This window comes from Muscardinus avellanarius (genome assembly GCF_963383645.1).
Source record: "Muscardinus avellanarius genome assembly, chromosome: 19".
Classification (NCBI taxonomy): domain Eukaryota; kingdom Metazoa; phylum Chordata; class Mammalia; order Rodentia; family Gliridae; genus Muscardinus; species Muscardinus avellanarius.
Window position 1 is genome coordinate 35,981,348 of NC_137805.1, and position 20,355 is coordinate 36,001,702.

The window sequence follows — 20,355 nt, forward strand, 5'->3', positions numbered from 1 at the left end:
TGAGCTGAAGAGAACCTGGAATCTTTGGCTGAGAAGACTTCAGGTGTAAATAAGACAGAAACCATCCCCTATTCACTGCTAGAAAAGATTTTACATTTCAAGGATAAAGAAACAATCTTACAAGTATACTTGAAAGTAAACAGTTAAAAAAGAAACAAAGGAAGAAAAGTCAAACTAACTTGACGGCGAATCTTTCCGTGACATTGAATATAGAAAAAATAAAAAGGAAAGATCAGAGCCAGAACTTTAAAGGAAAAGGAAGCTACCTCTAAATTCTAAGCCCAGGAAAGAGGTTGTTTATAGTAGAAGACAATTTAAAAACATTCTCACGAATGCAGAGATGGGACTAAACCACTGCTGTTTTTTTTTCTTGAGAAAAATTACTGAAAAATGCAATTTGATATATCAAGGTATGAAACAAATACTTCAAGAATGAAAGCATAGTGATGGTGATAAGTGAAAAATGAAATAGTTTAAATCTAGCATAAATCTAAATATCTTTTTGAATGTAAAGCAAATGCCATAAATAATTCTAGAAAGAATAAAATTAATAAAGGCTGATGTTTAGGGAGCACTTCTTGTACAGCAGGTTCTAAGTACTTTACCTATATCAGTTCATCCAGTTCTTCTGTATATATGAGTTGGTACTTTTAGAACCATTACTTTAAAAAAAGAAGAAGATGGACAAGAGGAGGGGAGTAATTTCTCAAGGTTAACCCATATATGAACCCCATATATGTGCACTCCAGAGTTGTCACGACTAATTATGCTCTTTCCCACATATATAGGAGACAGAGGGTAATAAAAATAGATGTGGTAAGCAGAGGGCAAAATTCTTAAGCTGTGTTTGTCAGCTGTCTGTCACTGTGACAAAAATACCTGAGATAAATCAACTTAAGGAAGGACACAGGTTACTCTGGCTCGCACTTGCAGTCTGTGGCCACTTGGCTCTGTTTCTGGGGTTGTAGTGAGTCAAGCATCATGGCAGGGAGGGTGTGGTGGAGCAAAACTGCCTGTCTCATGGCGGCAGGGAGACAAAGTAGAATAAAGGCTGGTAAAAATTATACCCTTCAGATATGCACCCTCAGTGACCTGTTTCCTCCAATGAGGCTCTGCCCCTTAAAGTCTCCACCACCTCTCAATAGCACATTGAGCTCTGAATCCGTAAGTGGATTAATTAATCAGTTCATAAGGCCAGAGCCCTCACAATCCAATCACTTCCCAAAGGCCTCACCTTTAAACACTGAGACAATGGAGACCAAACCTTCACACATGAGATTTCCAGGGACATTTAGGATTCAAACATAACAAACTATGCAAATGGCTAGGCGTGGTGGGGCATGCTTGCAATCCCAGCATTTGGGAGGCTGAGACAGGAGGATCATGGTTCGCAGTCTGCCTCAGCTACTTAGTGAGGCCCTTTGCAACTCAGTGAGACCCTGTTTCAAAATAAAGAATAAAAAAATAGGGCTGGGGGGGTATAGCTCAGAGGTAGAATGCCTCTGGGTTCCATCCCCAGTGCCGCACACACACAAAATTGTATAGAAAGAAGTTCAAGGGGAGGTCCAAGCAAACTGCTTTTGTACAACAAACACATAATATCCTCTCTCTCTCTCTCTCTCTCTCTCTCTCTCTCTCTCTCTCTCTCTCTCTCTCTCTCTCTCTCTCTGTGGTACTGGGGGTGGAACCCAGAGGCTTTCTACCTCCAGGCTATACTCCCAGACCTATTTTTTATATTTTACTTGGAAACAGGGTTTCACTAAGTTGCTGAGAGCCTCACTAAGTAACCGAGGCTGGCTTCAAACCTGTGTGACTCTCCTGTCTCAGCCTCCCAAGCGCAGGGATTACAAGCGTGCGCCACCATGCCCGGCATAATTCTTAAAAGAAAAAAAAATTTCAAGTTTGTACATCTGTAGGTCATCCCAATAAATAATCAGTAAATATCCATAGGCTTATGTCTAATAATATTCATTGTAGTGATTTTTATGAAGAAATGTTGTAAAGTACCATAAATGGCCAACAATTTATGATTAGTTAAATCCAGTAAATTTTGAAATTGAATATTCATATGATGGAAAAGCATGAAATCATTCAGATTATATTAGAGAGGACAGTCTAAAGACATGGATTAAGATATAGATTCAGCTGTTATCAAGAAGACTCAAATTAACAATGAGTTAAATAAGATGAAATTCTTATCCTACAGTAGCTTAGCGATGGTCAGTTCAGAGCTTGCATTGGCTTTGCTCCGTGAGGTCACTCAAGGGCCCAGGCTCTGTCTATCTCGTTGCTCTGCTTTGTCAGCGGCTTCTATCAGCCTTCTCTCCTGTCAGAGTCTATCTTGGTTTTGCTTACCAGTCTATCTTGTTCTCAGCCTCCTTCTGTCTTATCATGTAGAACATGGTCTAAGACAGTCCACACACTCATCCTCATTCCTGTTAGCAAACAGTAGCAAAAGAAGGGCAGGTCCCTTTCCTTCAGTTTAACATCTGGAAGTAGTAAATTCATCATTTCTACTGGCTAGAACTTGATCACATGGCTACATCTAGCTGCAAGGGACACTGGGGAAATGGGATTGTAAAAACATCATAGACAATAAACAAATTCGGTGGTTTCTGTTACTAAGGGAGAACGAAAGAACAGATATTGGAGAACAAATAGCAGTCTTTGATTCTTCACACACTAAAAAAAAATACAGTGTATTTAGCTGAAAAAGCAGGAAGAAATTGGGATCAATTTTGCATGTCTCTGTGTGCCCATACATACATTTTTTCTTCTTATCAACAGTGGTGATTTTTGAGAATTGGGATTGTGGATGATTTAAATTTTCTTCTTTGTGGTTTTATTGTTTCCCCAATTTTGTTACAGATTAACAAGTTTTCCTCCAATCAGAAAAACCTCACTAGATATACAGTTAAAAGAAGTAATGTAGGAGAGAAAGCAGTGTGTGTCGGTATCTGCAAAGGCTTCTCCTTTCTTGCCCGATGATCTTCTGCTGGGCTTCTTTTGTTGGTAGATTTCTTGGTTCTCACACAAAGGGGTGGTATCATCCATTCTGTACCTCACATAGCAAAGCTCAGGGGTTCTCAGTGAATGTATTTTAGTGTGATGCAGGTGATTTTCTTTAGGATAAAAGCCAATCTGAAAGGAAGCTTTCCTCTTCAGAGGGACCATTAAGAGCAATTCTGGGGGTGTCACAGAAAGGAGAGGTTCTTGCTCAAAGATGGGGAGAGAAGGAGGCTATTCAACAAAAACTGGCACTAGAGAATGGAGCTGGAACCAGGAAATTGGAAGTGCGTGGTTGTGATTTCAAGTCCTTCTGCTTCTGTGAGACTGACAGAGAGGGCGTAGGCCACTTGTGCTTCTCCCTGGAGTCTGGTTTCTTATGTGATGTTGCCCAGAGTGGGCACAGTTCTGACTCCCTCTCAAGACGTTATCGGCTTGGCTTTTGGCCTAATGAGGATGTCTCAGGAGGGAGGCAGGACAGGGGAGTGGCTTAGCAACAAACAGGTGAGTGAGTGTCCCCTGTGCCAGGTATCTCTCTTGTGGCAGGTGGGCACCCCACATATACTAGGCATTGTTCAGTCCAATGACAGTCTGAGGTTCAGATCTTCCCTTTACTAACTCTGTGTTTGTAGACAGAGTACTTATCTGCCCTGAGCTTCAGTTTTCAGGGACTGCCTCAGGACAGGTGAAGGCCTGTGGCGTGCCTAGCATGGTGCCTGGTGCAGCGTAAAGCACTGTACTCATTTGCTAGGGTAACACAACAAGGTATGACAGACTGGTGGCTAAGACAGAAATTGTCCCACTGTACTGGATGCCAGGAGTCTAAGATCAAGGTGTGGGCCAGGCTGACTCCTTCTGCAGGCTGTGAGGGAACACCTGCTCCAGGCCTTTCACCTTGGCTTGTAGACATCCTGCTTCTCTGTGTTTTCACATCATCTTCCTGAATGTATCTGTGCCATCTTTCTCTGGGTGTATCTATGTCTAGATTTTCCCTTTTGATGAGGACAACAGTCCTATTGGGTTATAGCCCACCCTAATGTCTTTATTTGAAATTAATTACTCTTACAATGACCCTGTCTCCAAACGAGATCACATACCATGATGCTAGGGATTAGGACTTCAACATATCAGCTTGGGGGGCAATTCAACCCATAGCAAGTACCTATAATATCTCTAGCAGGGTGCTAGAAGCTTTGGTTGTCATCACTGCCAGGGGCTCCTGAGCACTCTGACGTGTCCTGCTGCTCTGGGCCATCTCCAGTTGCCATGGTGCTCATTTCCTGGAAAGGGGACAGCACAGTCTTTCTTGCCTGAGTCACAATGCTGAAATTCCTGTCTGTCTCCCAGGGCCCAATCCCAGACAGCTCAATGTGACTGCAGTCTCCAGATTGCTGGCCATTTTCCACTCCACAGGGCTACCACCATTCAGAGCCTCCTCCCTGCTGAGAGATGGAAATTTTACTTATTTAATTCATTTATTTAGTAACCACTTCTATTATGCTTACAACATGCTGGGCATTACTCAAAGTCTTTACAAATATTAATCCATTTAATCCTCCTAGCAACTCTATGAGCCAGGTTCTATTATTACTTCCCAGTTATGGATAATGGGGCATGGAGAAATTCAACCATTTGCCCAAGGTTTCATGACCAACAGGTGGTGGGGCTGAGATTTGACCTCAGTGGTGTTGTGTTCTGAACAGTTACACAATAAAAGACAAGTAATGGGGGAGGAACACAATCTTTGAAGTCAGAGAAATGTGAGTTTGAGTTTCAGATAATGAGAACTAGAAATTTCCATTGCTACTTATAACTTCTAAGAGAACAGGCTCATCTCCCACTTTTCTGGGTCATGCTCTATTATGCCCTTTGAGGCTTTGCCTGATTGGCAGGGGCAGACATGATCTGAAGATCCCATCTGTTGGTTGAGACCCATCTCAACCATCTGAGTATGGCCAATCAGATCTGCCTTTCAGAAAGTTGGCCCAGAAGGTTGGACGTGAGCTGGGGAGCAGAAACCTTTTGGTCAAGGCGTATTTTTGGACTGGTGTTTGGGGGCATCTGAAGTTAGAAGGCAGAAGATAGCAACTGTGGACAAGGAGAGCTGCTTTCAGAGAAGAGAGAACAGAGCAGGGCATGGAGAGATGCAGAGATGCCTTGTGCTAGAGAAGAGGTTGTCCCTGGAGGGGGAACTGGCACGAGGCATGCACACATGTGCGCTCACTGCTGGTGCTTGGAAGCTTCTGTTGGCTGCCAGAGTCTTAGCGCTTTACCCTCTTCAGAGAGATCCTTGACCTAATGGCTTCCTGGCCAGGTTGGTTAATCCTCTTCCTCCACAAATCAGCTGGCAACGACTGACTGACATGAGGCACAGAGTTCAGCCTCCTTGCCTCAAGAGGATACCACCTCAGTGGTGCCGTTCAGACTCAGCTACCTATGTGTGGGACCCAGCACAGGCTGGTCTCTTCCTGAAATCACATCTAGCTTGCTTTTCCTCTTTCCCCTTCCTTATCCTGCTGCTACCTCTCTCTTTTTCCTGAGAGCCTCTTGCACAAGAATCCCAGCTCAGGAGCCAGCTGAGTCCCCAAAAAACAAAGACAGATACCTTGACTCAAGTGCTGTCCACTTTCAGCCTTGGTAAATTTTGCTCTTATGTTTCCTGTCCTAGGATTCTGGGTTATCTATTTCCTTTATGATAATAGCCCTTTTGGCTTGAATTAGCATGGGTCTCTGTTTCTTGCAGACAAACATGTCATAATTGAGTGGAATTGGTAGTTACTCAACCCTGCTCAGTCTCATTCCTCTGAAAGTGGTGCCTTTGTTCTTGAGCCTTCCATGTGTTTCTTGTGATGTCATACGATGATGCATGTGCTGGTTTTCAGCACCGTGTTTGCATGTTAGAGTAGGCCTACTTTGTTGATGAATTCTAGTTTTTTCCCCCCATAATAGTCTCTTCCTATTTCTTTCCCTCTTTTTCTCAAGTTAATTCAGGCTGGGCAAGCATACAGAAAAAACATATCAGAGTTCTGTGTGATGTTCAAAGTACTGTGGAAATGTGGAAGTTCAAGAACATCTGAGTTTGGAGTCCCAAGGATCCAAGTTCAATTCTCCAGCCCATTTTTTGTCAAGTATTACTGAACCTGTGGATTGCCTGGGATCTTGGTAATAGGCCCACCTCAATTCAGAAGGTCTGGGTGGACCCATAATGCTGTCTCTATGACAAAATTCCAGATGAAGTTGTTGGTCTGTGGAATAGAAAAATTTTGAGCAGCAAAACTCTGATCTCTTTCGGTCCCAGACCTTTTCCTTTGGAAAAGGTCTCCATTCCACTCTGCACATCCTTTGAGATGTGGTTCCTTCCAATAACAAGACCTCAATGGCTGAGATGGCTGGAGAAGCCGCCCATTGTAAAGTGTGCAACATAAGTAGAGTTAACTAGAGGGGATGTGGTAGGCTCAGGAGGGGCACTTGTCCCTGGAGAGGAAGCCAGGGAGGCCTTTTTGGAGGAGACACACTGTTAGTCTATCACTCTGCCGGGATATCTCCTAATTCCTGTTCCTTTGTTCCTTTAAGCAAGGACTATACACCTAGAATCCCAGGGCTGTGAATTGCCTGACGTCCTGTCTACTACAGTCTGGACTCTGGTCCACGTGCACTACCTATGGATGAGACCATCCACACCTGAGCCCACCATGGCCCTTTGGCTGTGGCCTTGGACCTTTAAGCTCCCCACATATTAGAGATCTTAGCCTGACTCTTACTGATCCAGGACCTCTTTCGACATTGTGTGACTATAATGAGATGTTCAAGCAGTTCCAGATATGAGAAAAAGTTTGGTGTTATTTCCACAACATTTATTAAATTTCCTTCTTTCATTATAATCCTGGCCAACTCCCCACAAACATTCCCCTTTCCAAACTGAGATTGGTTTTCCTCGTTCATTGCTGCCAGCAGCTGGGATAGGGTTCCTCCATCTGCTTGTTTTTATTCTTTCCATTCTCCTCTTTGCCCACCTTCTTCCCTTGGGGTTGGGGGAGTTGAGGCCTCATCTCAGAAAGACCATGGATGGCCTGAGAAGGGAGAGGGAGGGCTCCTCTTCTGTTGGCACACCTGGGAGCTTTCATTTAGAGCCTCAAAATAACTGGATAGAGGACAAGCCTTTGATTGATTAATCCTTTTTTTGATGTATGCTGAGAATCCAGATGTGCTGGGCATTGCACTAGGAAGAAAGATACAACAGTAATCAGACATAGTTCCAACAGTAATCAGACATGATTCCTGCTCTGTCAGTCCAGCTGGATGGATTGTACTTTCCTTATCAATGGATATACTGAACCCATGCATTCACACATGTGCACGAGTGCATGTACACACACACACACACACACACACACACACACACACACACACACACTACAGGCATTCAGGGACATCATGGCCTTCAACCTTGGAGAGACTTAACCTTACTATCTTCAAGGAAATGGCCGTGATTCTAGGCCCAAGGAAAACAGAAGGATTTGCCTTTGGCTGAGAAGAAAAGCAGAAGTCAATGGTTTTAACTGAATATACCCATTTCTGTCCAATTTTAATAGAAATTTAGAGATGACTTCTCAAGCTCATGGCTGTATAATGACAACTGGAGTGAGTTCAGCCGATGAGAGTCTGAGCGAAGTCCTTCCCCAGCCTTCTGTGACCTGCCTGATCCATTTTCTCACGGTGGTTCTGGCCAGGAGTGGGGAGCACACAGAGGCCACTCCTGCCTTTGTACAGGGTTTGTGGTTCATTTGTAACAGACTTCACTATTGCTGCTCAGCAGGGAGTGAGAAGAAACAGCCCACAGGTCTGACGGCTTGGGGAAAGACATGGTAGACACCACTGGCCATCCCTCTCTTATCTTGTACTACGAGCTAATTTCCTGAGATCTGCAAACCTTTATCAGAGAAGAGCCAGCCTTTGAACCACTCAGGCCAGGACCTAGATAGACTGTGTGGTTTGGGTGCCTACCAGCGCCCCTTTCCCCCCTCACTGCCCACTTTATGGAGGCCTTTGGGTGGCATGACCTGGAGTAAGAGGTCACTAGGTGAAGGGGCATAGAGCTTGGGAAAAGCAGCCCAGGGAGAGGGCTGCTGCCCCAAGTGGGCTGCAGCAAGAGGCCAGTGGGGCCACAGTGTACAGGGCTTGGGAGACCAAGGACTCTAGACTTGTATAACATCAGTGAGAAGCCAAGAGGGTTCTGGACATAGATTGCCATAATCTGATCAGTGCTTTTTAAACCTTCCTCTGGCTCTGTGTGCAGAAAAGCAGTTGGAGTAAGAGGTAAGAAAGGAAGCAGAGAATCACTAGTGGGCTATGCGTCTCCCAGGTGAGAGTGAAGGCGAGGGCAGAGGCCAGTGTCAGAGATGGATTTAAGAATTAATAGGATGTGGTAGTTTGATTAGATTTTGGAGGCAGGGAGGGGAATATAAAGGATTCTGACTTGAATAACTGGCATGAAGATGGTTCTCTTTACACACAGGGACTGCCAGAGCAGGAAAAAGCAATTTGGGGTGTATAGATTGATGGATAAGAATGTGATTCCTTCCTTCTTTCCTTCCTTCCTTCCTTCCTTCCTTCCTTCCTTCCTTCCTTCCTTCCTTCCTCTCTCCCTCCCTCTCTCCCTCCCTTCTTCCCTCCCTCCCTCCTGTCTTTCCTCCCTCCTTTCTGTCTTCCTTTCCTATACTGAAGATTGAACCCAGGGACATTCTACCTCTGAGTTATGCTCCCAACCTTTCTTTATTTGGAAACAGGGTCTGGCTAAGTTGCTGAGGGCCTCACTAAGTTGTTGATGCTGGCTGTGAACCTGCGATCCTCCTATCACAAGTACTGGAATTACAAGCGTGCACCACCGTGCCTGGCTGAGAATGTGATTTTTAATCCAGTCCCTTTCCACTCAGGTTATGAATCTTCTTGAATACAGAAGGGTGATTGAGCCCACAGAGAGGACTGATTTCCTGATATGTTCAACTCTGTGCTGCCTATACTGAGTGGGTGCTGGTGACATCTAAAACCATCAGGGACTTTGAGATAAGATCTTTTTGACACTTTAAGCATCATATCTAAGATCAGAAGCTACTTCAGTGCAAGTAGTGACATCCATTTGACTACTTGTTAAGTCAACTTCTGTCCTTTATCTTAGCCCAAAGGCCAAGATGCCAACATTATTAAAGCCACTTCTGAAGTGTGACCAGGCATGAGACAGAAGGCCTGAGTCAGAAAGGCTGAGTCAGCAAACTTCTAAAGACTTGCGTGTTTTTGATGTCTAATCATCTGAGAAACTGAAAGTTCATTTTCTTGTACTGATCATTAGAATATAGTTTTAAGAGCTACCCTACTTCAGTATTTTTTCTTTCTTAAATCTAGAGGACATTCGAGGGGCAGACAGGAGCCAGAGGAAAGGTTTAGTACCATTGGTCACATATGGGTTAATATGTGAGGAGCTTACTTGATGTGGAATGGAGGAAAGCCATCCTCTGGGAGGCCTGGCCCTTCCAGTGGGGGAGGGTGTGTTTGGGAGAAGTCAGTGAGTCATATCTGGTGCTTAACTACAGAATCTCACATAGAGCAGGGAGGGGCCCTTGCCTGAAAGCCCATGGAACACAGAATATGCTCTGGTCCCTGTGGAACGTGATTGCACTCATCTCCCTAAATTCTGTGTTTCTCCAAATTTATATATGCCGTTACCCAGTGAATACCTGATTAAGGAATGCAGCTGCTAAATGAATACATTTGTCGCTCATCAAATGGCACCATAAAGCCACGATGATGGGCTTATTAAAATCCTTCTTTCATTCTGTGAAAAATCCCCTACATGTTCCAGCCAGTCTCGATATTGGAGCTAATGAAATGGGTAACCAATACACAAAGAGATGCATTCAAGAGCAAATTAACTGCCTCAGGAATATGCATCATAAGGACTGCAGCCTAGAAAACAAATAGACAGTGTGTTGGGCAAATTGGCCTCATGTTTAAGTGTTGATGGGTGGAAAATACTGGGATGGCTTCTTGATAGAGGCAGGCAGTGTGGGATCCTGGAAGGAAGACATTAGTAGTAAAAAAAAAAAAAAGTCAGGCTGGAGGCCTCTAATCTCTTTTTCTTTTTGGCACTGGGGATTGAACCTAGCGCTATTCTACCTCTGAGCGACACCTCCAGCCTTTTTTTTTTTTTTTTTTGAAACAGGGTTTTGTTAAGTTGCCGAGGGTCTCACCAAGTTGCTGAGGCTGGCATTGAACCTGTAATCCTTCTGTCTCAGCCTCCCAAGAACTGAGATCATAGGGGTACATCACCATGCCCAGCTTAGGGGCTCTAATTCTAGCACTGGGAAAGCAGTGAGGAGGAGCATCCGATTCTGAGCGAGTCCGTGTGAGTGCCTGGCCCTGAGCTGACCCTTCTTGTATTGCCACTTAATCGCTTCTTCAGCCTAAGATGGCAGGTCCTGTGTTTTGGGCCTCAACTGCTCATGGCCACATGAGATTGCACTGTGAGTTTACCCCAAAACATCTCATTTTCTTCATATACCTATCACTACAGGAGCCTCCACTGGTTTCTTTAAAATGAATGAATCCCTCTTAAAGTACCCTCAGACATTTCTTTTAAAATATTTTTATTGGTGCTTTATAGTTGTATATAACAGTGAGATTCATAGTGACACTTCATATATGCACATAGCACTATTTAGCATCCAGAAGTTTCTGAGCTCCCTCAAGAGAGCCTCTGTTTCTGATCTCCAGAGTTTCTTCTGCCCCGAATCCTCAGCCTGCTCTTCCACTTCCTCCTCAGCCTCCATTCTCCCTCTGGCTTCCAGGCCAGGTGAAAAGAGCAAACTCTGAGCTCCATGGTTATCACCTGGAGACCCAGGCTTCGGTCTTACTGCTCTTCCCCTCCCTCCTCATCCATTCTATAGATACAGGAACTCAACACACACACACACACACACACACACACACACACACACACACACACACACACACACACACCCTTCTGAGAAGACAGAAGTGTGGGTCTAAAGTCAGAGCATATGGACCAAGCTGGGAAAGTGGCTTGTGCCTGTAATCCCAGTCGTTGGGAGGCTGATACAGGAGGATTGCAAGTTCGAGGTCAACCTCAGCAATTTGGCAAGACTCAGCAACCTAGTGAGATCATTAAAAAAAAAAGTAAAAGGTCTTGGGGTATAGCTTAGCTGTAGAAACCCCTGGGTTCAATTCCCAGCACACATACAAAATTAAGGACTTGGACCATGTGAACTTGGACGAGTCGCTTGATCCCCTTGGGTCCCCATTGCCTCCTCTGGAGAGTGGAGGTGTTACGGTCCCTCTCCAAGGCCTGCCTGTTGGGAGGAGTTGATGCAGTATAATCAGTTATTCCCAAGTCCCAATTTATTCCCTAATTTCCACAGGCTTTCCTTCTTTTAAAAGTGGCAGCATGGAGGTTCATTAAAAGGAAGGTCAGTGGCACTGTGGACCTGGCTTCTCTGCAAAGGGGCTGAACAACCTGATTTATCGTGCAGCAAGGCTGCAAAAGATAGTAATCAGTAGCTCCAAGTGGTGACTCCCCCTCCCCACTTTCTCAGACAGCGTTTTCATTAGCCTGATTATTATGATTACTTTTAAAGGAACACTAATGAATTGTTTGGACTTATCTCCTGACCCATTCCAGGCTAATAGCCAGTACATTTCCATTTGAATTAAATAGATTCTAAAGGGCTGGAAGGGCTTTGCACCCTACTTATTTGTTGGTGCATATCTCAAAATTGGGCTTTCCCACAAGAAGACCCTAAGACAAGGGTGTGAATGTAATTGATTTACTTGGGGGCAATTTTAAGGAAACAACATTAGGGGTCTGGGGTAGGAATTATCAGGGTGCTATGTTGAACAGCTATTAGCAACTGGGAACTTTGGTGGGCAGCAGAGAACACATATCATGGTCGCTCCACTAAGGGTGAGGGAGCTGGGGTATTTATCTGCCATCTCTGGTCAGTTGCTGATGGAGGACTGCTCCAGGGGACATTTATTTACTCCTCAATACTTCTAGTCTGCAAGTTTGGGTGCTTTAAGTGATTGAAAAAAACAAAAGGCCAGGGTGGCTGGTATGTGGTATAAAATCATGAAAATTAACTAAAAGATAGTTCTTGGAGAATTCTTGTTATTTGAATAGTCTTTCTCTTTATATGGGAATGTAGGCTTTGCCTATTTGCCTATTTGCACTAGAAGATATGTATTGGGACTGTGTGTGTGTGTGTGTGTGTGTGTGTGATACTAGGGATTGAATCCAGGGGCATTCTACCTTTGGGCTACACCCTCAGCCCTTCTTTTTTGTGGTACTGAGGATGGAAACGAGAGGAATTTTACCACTGAGCTACACCCCCAGCCCTAGTTTTTAGTCTTTTATTTTTGAAACAGGGTCTTACTGAATTGCTAAGGGCCTCACTAAATAGTTGAGGCTGTCTGCGAACGATGATCCTCTGGTTTTCGCCTCCTGAATGCTAGGATTACAAGTGTGTGCCACCACGCCTGGCTTTACACCCTCAGCCTTATTTACCTTTTATTTTGAAATCAGGTTGCTGAAAGTCTTGCTAAATTACTGAAACTGGCCAAGAACCTGAGATACTACTGTCTCAGCTTCCCAAGTACTGAGAGTATATACAGGCATTTACTACCATACTTGGCTGGGATTTTTAAAAATTAAAAAAATTAAATTTACACAAATTATACAAGTAATATATATATACAATTTTCTTATACATGGAGCTCATTACCTCTTATGAAACTGTATGTTTATTGTGTGCTGAGAACAAAGGGTTTGAAATTAAATTCCATCAGATTCTGGTCACTGATCTTCTTTGAGCCTCAGTTTTCTCATCCGTAAGGTTAGGAAGAAAACTGGGCATGGTGGCGCATGCTTGTAATCTCAGTACTTCGGAGGCTGAGACAGAGGACTCATAGGTTCAAGGCCAGTCTCAGCAATATAGTGAGACTCTGAGCAACTGAGGGAGACCATGTTTAAAAACAAAAAAATAAAAAGGGCTGAGAGTAGAGCTCAAAAGATAGATTGTCCCAGGGTTTAATGCCCTGTACTAAAACAAAACAAAACAAAATAAAATTTAGGAAGGGAAAGAGGTAGGAAAAACCATACAGTGTGTCCTCATTTTGGAGGTTGAGGACATCTACTTGTGGGTAGACCAGTTCCTCCTTAGCTGCCCTTGGTTGCTCTGGAGGCTCCTGTGCCTCCTCCCCTCTTGTCAATTTGATCCTGGACACAGTGCCTGAGGCAGAGCAGGAGGAAAGAGGCATATGGGCTCTTTTGGCATGGCCACTGGTGTCAAGGGGTGTTTTGGAAATCTACTTTGAACATACGCTAATGCTGAGAGCTCAAGTCCATGCTCCTAATGGCAATTTTCTTCATGGTTATTACCCTGTTGCTGAACCTGCCAGTTTTGTTTCTTACAAATGGACATCTTAGGAAGAGAACAGTAAACAGAACTGCAAAATCATGAGCATGGTGTTTGCACATGATTGAGTGGGACTGGAAGAGGAGAGGGACCAAACCCGTACCTCTCCAGGGAGCAGTGAAGCGCGTTGGGAAGAACTCGGAGTGAGCGTTTATCTTGGGTGCTTTATCAGGCCTCTCTGAACCTGTTTGTTCATCTTCGAAATGGAGATGATACCATTTAAACTGTCTTAAATAACGTGGCATGTATCATGTCTGCACACAGTAGGTGCTCAGTAAATATCAGTGCTTGTTTTTCCATTCCTTCCCCTGGAGTGGGGAAGCTGGTCTCCTTCCTAGGCAGCCAGCAAACCCCACTCTGCCTACAAGTCTCTGGGCTTGTTTTGCTTGTGTAGTAATTAGGCACCAGCAGCTGAGAGTACCCAAACCCGCAGCGTTATCTTTTCTCCAAGCTGCTTCAGTTGATATAGAGTTGGGTGGTAGATGACAGCTTGTTTATCTAGGGAGGCTGTAAAATATTCTGTCAAGCAAACACGCAGAGAAGCTCATTTGTCTTGTCTTCTGTCTCCACCTCCACATGTTTGAGAAGCAAGGCTCTCCTCCTGTCCTCCTGGCCACTGGCTCTCTGAGCATTGTGCATGGACTTTCTTCTGCCTGTGCCACCCCGCCTCTCAAGCTTTTCATGCTGCTCTGGCAAGAGCATCCACGACACAGGCTCTGTTGACCACTCCCAAGCTTCTGCCTTCAGCTTGGACCATTCCTGGACCGGAGTTTTACACTAGACACTACCATCTGGATGTCCCCACCCACACAGCATGTCTCACATGGAAACCACCTCCCTTCCCACACTCGCTCCTTCTCTTGTCTGGGTCACGGCCCTTGGTGGTTCTGGCTGTACACCCTTTGAGCCTGATACTTGGGAGCCCACCCTGGTGTCTTGTTCTTCCCATCTGTGCACCCAACCATCAGGTCCTGTCTGTGTTCTTTTTCAAATCGCCATCCCAACTGTCTTTCAACTAAGCTCCAGCCACCACCTTCCACTGCCCCCAACCACTCCCCCTCTTTTGTCAGCACCAAAAGGATGGTTCTAGAATACCCACACAAAGGGCTATGTCATTCTAAGGATGGTTCTAGAATACCCACACAAAGGACCATGTCATTCTAAGGATGATTCTAGAATACCCACACAAAGGACCATGTCATTCTAAGGATGATTCTAGAATACCCACACAAAGGACCATGTCATTCTAAGGATGATTCTAGAATACCCACACAAAGGACCATGTCATTCTAAGGATGATTCTAGAATACCCACACAAAGGACCATGTCATTCTAAGGATGATTCTAGAATACCCACACAAAGGACCATGTCATTCTAAGGATGATTCTAGAATACCCACACAAAGGACCATGTCATTCTAAGGATGATTCTAGAATACCCACACAAAGGACCATGTCATTCTAAGGATGATTCTAGAATACCCACACAAAGGACCATGTCATTCTAAGGATGATTCTAGAATACCCACACAAAGGACCATGTCATTCTAAGGATGATTCTAGAATACCCACACAAAGGACTATGTCAGTCTCTGCTCCCAGGCCTGTAATACTGATGATAGGCAGAGGGAGGAATTTGTGATCATTCCCAGTGGCTATATGGGGCAGGAAATGAGCTCAGAGCTGTTTTTTATCTATCAATATTTTATTATTTTTAAACGTCGACACATAATAATCGTACATATTTACTGGCACAATGTGATAACTTGATACTTGTACACAATATATAATGATCAAATGAGCCTAATTAATATTTCAATGTCCTTAAACACTCATCATTTGCTTGTGCTGTGCGCCTTTGAATTCCTCTTTTCAAGTTTTTTTTTTTTGCGGTGCTGAGGATTAAACCTAGGGACAGTCTATCTCTGAGCTATACCCCCAGCCTCCCCTCCTCTGCTTCCTTTCCTCCTCCTCCTTTTTTTGTTTTGACATAGGGTCTCATTAGGTTGCTGAGAGTCTCACCAAATTGCTGAGGCTGTCCTTGAACCTGCAATCATCTTGTCTCAGTCTCCCAAGTACTGGGATTACAGGTGTGTGCCACTACTTTCAGCTTAGTTTTTTTTTATAAAATATATAATAAACTGTTGTAAACAGTGGTTACCTGTCTATACTGTAGAACACTAGAATCTCTTCTTCCTATCTAACTGTACTTTGGTGAGCTTGGGTTTTTGTGAGAAGAAAACCAATAAACAAAAGCAACATACAACAAAACATCCCTGGTTTTTAATTCTGGCACCATCATATATTAGTGGTATGATTTATGACAATATTTAAAATCTCTTTGGAGCCAAATTGCTTCATTCTGAAAAGAAAACAATAATTCCCAACTTGTAATTAAGTTCACAAACTACATAATGATATCATGAGCCTGGTAAATGTTAGGTTCTTGTCCATGTACTTAATTTTCTTACTGTTTTTTTCTTTGTGTGTGTGTGGAACTGAGGATTGAACTCAGGGCATTCTACCTCTGAGATATACTCCCAGTCCTATTTTATTTAGAAACAGGCTCTTGCTAAATTCCTGCACACTGGCCTCAAACCTGTGATCCTTCTATCTCAACCTCCAAAGTCCTGGAGTACAGGTGTGCACCACCATGCCCAGCTAGCGCTTCACTTTTCAATAGTACTAGGTAGTTTTCAGAAGTTTTCCCTGGATGATTCCCTCTCTCCCTCTCTTTCTCTACACATATTTAATATGAGTTGGGTACAGTGCTAGGCAGAGAACATGTTAGACTTCATCCCATCTCCCGCTGGAGTTTATGATTTTGGTGAGGAGAAAAAGAATGAATTAATAATATATTACCCGGTAGTGGTAAGTGCCATTGTAAAAACTAAAGCAAGATAAGATAGAAGTGATGGGATTGGGAAGTCCCTGTGTGGAGCTTAGAGATTAGTGGGAAAGAGAGTCAATAAACAAGCCAGATAATAATTAAAACAATTTATAGACCGTGGTAAGTGCTGTGAAGGAAGTTAGCATAGTTGTGTGAAACCACAGATGGGTTGCAGGAATTAAATATTAAAAGTGTATGGAAAGTGCTTTGGATGATGGTAAATGACAGACACGTAAGTGACCCATTCTTTCCCCGAATAGCTCTCTTTCCTGTATCTTTGCTTCTTCCTTGACTGGATCTTTCCCAGTAGCACTTAAATATATCCAAGTCACTTTCGCTTAGAGCATACCTGTTGGCCCCCATCCCCATTTCTTCCTCTCCTCTGATCCCACCTTGGCCTCTCAGAGAAAGCTTATCTAAAAAGCCATCTTCATTTCCACTTTCCAAACGCATTCTTCTATCCATTGCAGTTTGGCTTCTGCCCCCAGGAGAGTTCCAGAAGCTGCTTTCTCTGAAGTCCCCAGTGACCTCCACGATCACAAAGTCTTCCTATCTGCATCCTCTTGGCCACACTCAGTTGTCGTCCTCCCCCCCTCTTCTTCCTCCTCCTCCTTCCTTCTTCCTCTTCTTCCTCCTCCTCCTCCTCCTCCTCCTCCTCCTCCTCCTCCTCCTCCTCCTCCTCCTCTCTTCTTCTTCTTCTTCTTCTTCTTCTTCTTCTTCTTCTTCTTCTTCTTCTTCTTCTTCTTCTCCTTCTCCTCCTTCTCCTTCTCCTTCTTTTCTTCTTTTCTCTCTCTCTCTCTCTCTCTCTCTCTCTCTCTCTCTCTCTCTCTCCCTCCCTCCCTCCCTCCCTCCCTCCCTCCCTCCCTCCCAGCACACCAATTATTACCATTTACTCCTCCCATCCACCTGGTGATTCCCTTTCAGGGTCCTTTGCTGACCCCCCCCCCTACCCATTGGTTGTTTAAATGGTGGGTGTCCCAAGGTTCCATTCTCTTCTCTTTTCTACACCATCCCCTGGGCAATGGCTGAAATCTCCCCATCTATACCCTCAGCCCAGTTTGCTCACCTGGATTCCTGGCCCACTTTGTCAATCGTTCTTGGATACCCCCGGTTGGAAGTCGCACAGCCATCTAAACTCAACCTCTTGAGACTGGAATTCACCATCCTCCTCCACCTATGCTGCTCTTCTCATCATCCTATCGCAGTGAGTTTCGCTGCCATCCACATATTGTCTGAGCCACTGCACTGGAATCCACCTGCTCCCCTCCGTGCCTCCCTCATCACCACATCTCCTGCTCACCATTTCATGTCGATTTGGCTCACCAATCACTTTTTGATTTGCCTATCTCTCACTACTTCCTCCACCTAGTTTTCTAGTCCAGGCCTCTAGATGCTTGGATAATATGTAGCTTAGTTGTAGGCTCCTGTCTCCACTGTAGCCCCCTCAGATCCAGCCTTTGTTCAGTAACCAAAGTACATTGCAGAGCTGGTGGTGTTCACTCTTCGGTATAAAACCCTTCAAGGAACCAGGAAGGGTGGCGCACACCTATAATCTCAGTACTTGGGAGGCTGAGACAGGAGGATCACAGGTTTGAGGCAATTTAGTGAGGCCCTTAGCAACTTAGAAAGAACAGCTCAAAAATAAAAAAGCAGAATGGACTGGTGATGCAGCTTAGAAGTAGAATGTCCCTGGGATCAATCTCTAGTACTACAACAAAACAAAACCTATAAAAATTCCTTCCAGGCTCCTCATTGCTCATAGGATAAAAAAGCAGACTCCTTTCCCTGGTCCCAGGCTCTGCAGGCACCGACAGTGCTTCTCTCCTGCCCCCCTTTCTCTCCTGTCCTCACCCACACTCTTTCCAGCTGAATGAAGCTTAGTCCAAGTCTTCGGTGCTTCCAAGCTCCCTGTCTTGCCTGGAACCTTTTTTTTTTTTAACACTTCCTTCTGACTGGCACTCTCTGCTCATCCTCCTTTCAATTGGCCGAATTGAGAGGACATGGCAGATGAGCCATCTCTCCTCCTTTTCTAGGTGAGTATCTAGAGGTCCAGAGAGAAAGAGAGGCTCACTGAAGGGCACCCAGAAATTTGAGGCTGTATTGTGCTAAGCAGAACAGTCTCCTTTCTCTCCCATCTTCAGCCGTGATAGGAAGGAAACAGCCTCAGTTGGGGTCCTTCCCTCCAAATTCTGGCTCTTTTTGCTGTCGAGATCAGAAAGATGAACAAGTGGTATGTTTTGCTGGAAGAGGACTGGAAATAATGCAAGATCCCCTTGCTTTCGTCCTGGTTTTCTGAGGCTGAGGCCCTGATGATACCTCACCTTCTCCCATCTCCTTCCAACTGCTTAGTTCTGCCTCAGTTTTTGCTTGTTCCCCCTCTAATATAGACCCTCATCTGCAGACACCACTATCTGCTTCTTCTCACTTGAAATAGCTTGGGGATCAGTAGCTGTTGGTGCAACCTGGCTGGGAACAAGTACACTAATGTTTGAGACTGGGGGTGCATAGAAAAGATGTTCCGTGCAGCCAGGCCAGGGCCAGTGAACTTTTGGCCAAAGACTGGGCAGTAAGCCAGACCATAGATTAAGCCCCAACCATGGCTATAGATTGAACTTTCATCCTGACTATAGCCTGGATTCTGAGGCTAGACCCAGATACAGCAGTGACCTTGCTGAGCTCCAACCCTGCTTCCAGAATAGACCCTGACCTTGGCCCCAGAGCCCCGACCATGGGCTGAGTCCTATCCAGCTCATAGAATGCACAAGCAGCTGTGGGCTCATGGTGGGAGTGAAGGTGACTTGGGTGTCAACCCATCCCCTTAGGGAACAAACAGGCAATGGCCAGAACAGAGTGGGCCTCTGGTGTTCCACGCATAGATTTAGGGTTTTACAAGCCACAGAAGGGCCGGGCTCAAAAGGTCACTGCGGAATCCTGTCTGCCAGCTAGTTTAGCTCTCAAATAATGGAGAGATTATTCCTGCATATATCTATCAAACCAAGATGGAGAGCATTTCAATGAGAAGGGGCCTTAACAACTCTTCAAGGGTTTGGGGTGTAATGAAGCTCACATCAGAGGATGATTTAATCTTCCCCTCATAAAATACACACAGCAAGGAGATCAACTTCAGAATCCAAATTCATCCTGACATAAAAATGTGTGAGCTTGAGATAGTCCCGGATCACTGATAATTGTCTGGGACTAATTGCTGTGGCCTCGGAGATGGAGGGTTATGAGGAAGAGAGGGAGAATGGGTGTGGCACAGGCCATCCTGGAACATGCTAGACTGTCGCTGCCAGACCCCTCAAGAAGCTGACAGTAGGTGACATTGGAGCATAAAGGAGAATAAAGTCAGCAGGGGCAGGAAGGAGAAAGAGAAGGCTGCTTGGCCCTGGCTGGCTTGTCTTTTGCAAAGTGAGCCTTCTTCCCTCTCTAAGAGGACTAGTGGATAGCAGACATTTCACAATCACTTGCTTAATAGCCCTAAATATACCGAGAAACTCCTTCTAAGTCAGAACCATAATCATTAAAGCTTATGGAGGGTGTTATGCAGAAAACCAAGAGAAGACTGCACTAGCAACCAGGTGTGCACAGGCTGGACCACCATCTTTGGACTGACTCCAGCTCCCTGGGGCTGAAAGTGAGGTGCTCTAGCTATCAGGGTCCTCTTTCCCTTCCACATTTGCTGCTGTCCAGGGTCCCACACATCTCAATGTCCAGCCACCAGGGAAGTAATATCTTGGTCTCCTCTTGAAAGCTAAATCTCGCGCACATACTGAGTTGTACATTTTTTCTCTCCGTACAAACATATTGATGACATTGTGGGAGAAATCAGGGACTTTGACTTGCATAGAGCCCAGTTCCTTATTTCAAAAGAAGACATATTTTATAATAATTAGATGGCAAAAGACTGGAAATGATGAGAAGCAAACTGAGTCAGGCTTTGGTTAATGCATAATATAACCATTTATACTAAAT